A 5,000-nucleotide genomic window follows, 5' to 3' on the forward strand; every position below is an offset into this window, starting at 1 on the left:
TTTTTTTGTGCCACCGATGCATGACGTGAACGACCCTAGGGCGCGATTTAAAGCCATACCGATGCATGACGTGAACGACTTTACGGCGCGATTTAAGATACCGATGCATGACGTGAACGACTTTTCGGCGCGATTTAAGATACCGATGCATGACGTGAACGACTTTACGGCGCGATTTAAGATACCGATGCATGACGTGAACGACTTTACGGCGCGATTTAAAGCTATACCGATGCATGACGTAAACAAGATCACACCGATGCAGCACGTTAACATTAAAGCCCGCCTAATCCGATCGATGGAGGCCGTCTCGAGTGTCCAACTTGCTCACAAGAGCCGAGAAACAAACCGATGCATCACGTAGACAAGATCGTACCGAATGTTAACACAATCCAGAAGGAAATAATCTTAGATGAATATCGATTCTGATTATTGATTTTTCTTTCGCGATATTGATAGAAGACATCTGAATGAATTTCGAATTAATTCCGAAATCAAAAAAATATTTTCAATAAATTTTTTTTTCTAGAGTACCTCGGTCTTTTCTATTTTTTTCCAAGTTTCGTACGTCAATCAACATACATCCCAGAAAAAATCATCTCTCTAACTATCCTGGTTCAAAAGTTGTATCGGAACATTTCACGTCGAAAAAGAACATAGGCGAAAAAGGACGTGAACATTATTCCTTATAAAAACCAAACCCGACCATGGATTTTGATTCTGATTGTTGATTATCGCTATTAGAACACATTAGGAGGCAACCAAATCAAATTTGAGAAAATTCCACGATCAGAAAATTTTTTTCGAAAAAAAAAAAAAAATTCGAGGACACCTCGGTCATGGCAAGTTATTTTCCACAATCCATTCCCCAATCGACGTACATCACAGAAAAAATCATCTCTCTAACTATCCTGGTTCAAAAGTTGTATCGGAACATTTTCACGTCGAAAATATATCTCTAAGTCCAGACCGATGCACCACGTAATCTCGGGCAGACCGATGCACAACGTGAATGACGATCGGGACCGGGGCGATCGGTCGTATCTGACACCGCCGGCTCGGTTCTAACATCGTCAATGAGTCGGGGTTGAAAAAAAGGACGTGAACATTTTTCCTTATAAAAATCAAACCCGATCATGGATTTTGATTCTGATTGTTGATTATCGCTATTAGAACATATAAGGAGGCAACCAAATCAAATTTGAGAAAATTCCACGATCAGAAAATTTTTTTCGAAAAAAAAAAAAAATCGTAATCACCTCGGTCATGGCGAGTTATTTTCCGTATTTCATTCCACAATCAACGTACAACATAGAAGAAATCATCTCTCTAACTATCCTGGTTCAAAAGTTGTATCGGAACATTTCACGTCGTAATATCTCGCCAAGTCCAGACCTCGGCGATAGGTAGTATCTGACACCGTCCGCTCGGGACTGACATCGACTTGGACTCGGGCTGATGATGGGGAGGCGTTTAAGGACGTGAACATTTTTCCTTATAAAAATTAAAGTCGACAATGAATATTGATTCTGATTACTGATTTACGCTTTAAAAACACATTAGAAGGCAACCAAATCGAATTTGAGGAAATTCCACGATCAGAAAATTTTTTTCGAAAAAAAAAAAAATCCGAAAAATATTTTTCGATTCCTATTACTGATTTACTCTTTTAGAACACATTAGGAGGCAACCAAATCAAATTTGAGAAAATTCCACAATCAGAAAATTTTTTTCGAAAAAAAAAAAAATTCGAGGACACCTCGGTCATGGCAAGTTATTTTCCACAATCCATTCCCCAATCGACGTACATCACAGAAAAAATCATCTCTCTAACTATCCTGGTTCAAAAGTTGTATCGGAACATTTTCACGTCGAAAATATATCTCTAAGTCCAGACCGATGCACAACGTAAACTAGGGCTGAACCGATGCACCACGTAATATCGGGCAGACCGATGCAGAACGTAAACTCGATCATACCGATGCTTCACGTAATCTCGATCTTACCGATGCACCACGTAAACAAGGGCAGACCGATGCAGAACGTAAAGTAGATCTTACCGATGCACCACGTAATCTCGATCTTACCGATGCACCACGTAATCTCCATCTTACCGATGCACCACGTGAACTGGATCTTACCGATGCAGAACGTGAATTGGATCTTACCGATGCACCACGTAAACTCGATCTTACCGATGCACCACGTAATCTCAATCTTACCGATGCACCACGTGAACTGGATCTTACCGATGCAGAACGTGAATTGGATCTTACCGATGCACCACGTAAACTCGATCTTACCGATGCACCACGTAATCTCAATCTCACCGATGCACCACGTGAACTGGATCTTACCGATGCAGAACGTGAATTGGATCTTACCGATGCACCACGTAAACTCGATCTTACCGATGCACCACGTAATCTCGATCTTACCGATGCACCACGTAATCTCAATCTTACCGATGCATCACGTAATCTCGATCTTACCGATGCAGAACGTAAACTCGATCATACCGATGCACCACGTTATCTCGGCAGACCGATGCAGAACGTAAAAAAAAAGCTTACAGCACGCGGTGTTCCCAAGCGGTCACCCATCCAAGTACTAACCGCGCCCGACGCTGCTTGGCTTCAGTGTTCTGACGAGAACTGGCAATTTCAGCGTGGTATGGCCGTAAACAACATATATTGCGATATTTTCTATGATATCTCACTTTTTGGGAGCGGAAAGGACGTGAACGTTTTTCCTCATAAAAAATGAAATAACTTTTGGATATTAATTCTGATTGTTGATTTAAGCTTTAAGAACACATTAGGACATATCTCAATGAAATTTGAGGGATTTCCGAAATCGAAAAAAATTTTTCGAAAAAAAAAAAAAATCCCAGAAGACCTCGGTCATCTCAAGTTTATTTCCATATTCTATTACACAATCAACGTACATCACAAAAGGAACCATCTCTCTAACTATCACAGTTAAATTTTTGTATCGGAACATTTCACGTCGGAATATCTCGCTAAGTCCAGACCGGGGAGATCGGTCGCATCTGACACCGTCCGCTCCGGTCTAACATCGTCTTGGAGTCGGGTGGTAACGATGGAGAGGCGTTTAAGGACGTGAACATTTTTCCTTATAAAAATTAAAGTCGACAATGAATATTGATTCTGATTACTGATTTACTCTTTTAGAACACATTAGAAGGCAACGCAATCAGATTTGAGGAAATTTCAAGATCAGAAAATTTTTTTCGAAAAAAAAAAAAATTCAAGAACACCTGGGTCATGGCAAGTTATTTCCCACAATCCATTCCACAATCAACGTACAACATAGAAGAAATCATCTCTCTAACTATCCTGGTTCAAAAGTTGTATCGGAACATTTCACGTCGAAATACCTCGCCAAGTCCAGACCGGGGCGATAGGTAGTATCTGACACCGTCCGCTCGGGACTGACATCGACTTGGACTCGGGCTAATGATGGGGAGGCGTTTAAGGACGTGAACATTTTTCCTTATAAAAATTAAAGTCGACAATGAATATTGATTCTGATTACTGATTTACGCTTTAAAAACACATTAGAAGGCAACCAAATCAAATTTGAGGAAATTCCAAAATCAGAAAATTTTTTTTCAAAAAAAAAAAAATCCGAAAAATATTTTTCGATTCTGATTACTGATTTACTCTTTTAGAACACATTAGAAGGCAACGAAATCAAATTTGAGTAAAATCCAAAATCAGAAAATATTTTTCGAAAAAAAAAAAAAATTCGAGAACACCTCGGTCATGGCAAGTTATTTTCCACAATCCATTCCCCAATCAACGTACATCCCAGAAAAAATCATCTCTCTAACTATCCTGGTTCAAAAGTTGTATCGGAACATTTTCACGTCGAAAATATATCTCTAAGTCCAGACCGATGCAGAACGTAAACTCGATCATACCGATGCTTCACGTAATCTCGATCTTACCGATGCACAACGTAAACTAGATCACACCGATGCAGAACGTAAACTCGATCTCACCGATGCACCACGTGAACTGGATCTTACCGATGCAGAACGTGAATTGGATCTTACCGATGCACCACGTAAACTCGATCTTACCGATGCACCACGTAATCTCGATCTTACCGATGCACCACGTGAACTGGATCTTACCGATGCAGAACGTGAACTCGATCTTACCGATGCACCACGTAAACTAGGGCTGACCGATGCATCACGTAAACGACGATCGAGAGGCGCGAAAGGACGTGAACGTTTTTCATTATAAAAATTGAAATAAATGATAAATAATGATTCTGATTGTTGATTATCGTTTTTAATATGCATTAGGAGGCAACCAAATGAAATTTGAGGAAATTCCGATAACAGAAAATTTTTTCGAAAAAAAAAAAAATTCATGAAATCCTCGGTCATCGCAAAATATTTACCATATTCTGTTCGATAATCAACGTATATTTAAGAAGGAATCATATCTGTATCTATCTTGGTTCAAATTTTGTATCGGAACATTTTGACCAAAGTCCGAGCTTCGGCCGAAACAGACACCGCTGACCTGGCCTATCGATCGACCGAGAGTCGGGGATAGAGCGTAAGTGTTGTCTGGAGGGGAACCCTGTGCTCTCCTGACATATATAGGGAAGGTGGTCGCGTTGGGCGATGCAGAACGTTTGGATCGGGAATTATATTTTTGGTTCAGCTATTGGAATATGGTTTATTGTTGGTATATATTGGCGAAATAACGTTCTTACTGACTGGGGATATTCATAAAAATGAGTCCGGAGATTTTCAGATCGAAGTCCGAGTGATCCGACTTGGAAGGCGTGTTGGGTGGGTCGAGATGGCTTAGATCGATCAGACGAGGCGGGCTAAGTGTTGACGTCATGCATCGGTCCATTTTCAGATTGAGTCCGAGTAATCCGACTTTGAAAGAGTGTTGGGTGCGTCGAGACTGTTTAGATAGATCGGACGAGGCGGACTAGGTGTTAACGAC

At 40.5% G+C, this 5,000-nt stretch overlaps 1 non-coding gene across 1 annotated transcript; it reads right to left on the reverse strand.

Annotated features, from left to right (window-relative positions):
- Positions 1-2,566: 2,566 nt before the first annotated feature.
- LOC123688280 lies at positions 2,567-2,685 on the reverse strand. Its single transcript, XR_006749809.1, has one exon. It is a non-coding gene; the product is annotated as a 5S ribosomal RNA (ribosomal RNA).
- Between the last annotated feature and the right edge of the window lie 2,315 nt (positions 2,686-5,000).

Source organism: Harmonia axyridis, chromosome X (genome assembly GCF_914767665.1).
Source record: "Harmonia axyridis chromosome X, icHarAxyr1.1, whole genome shotgun sequence".
NCBI lineage: Eukaryota > Metazoa > Arthropoda > Insecta > Coleoptera > Coccinellidae > Harmonia > Harmonia axyridis.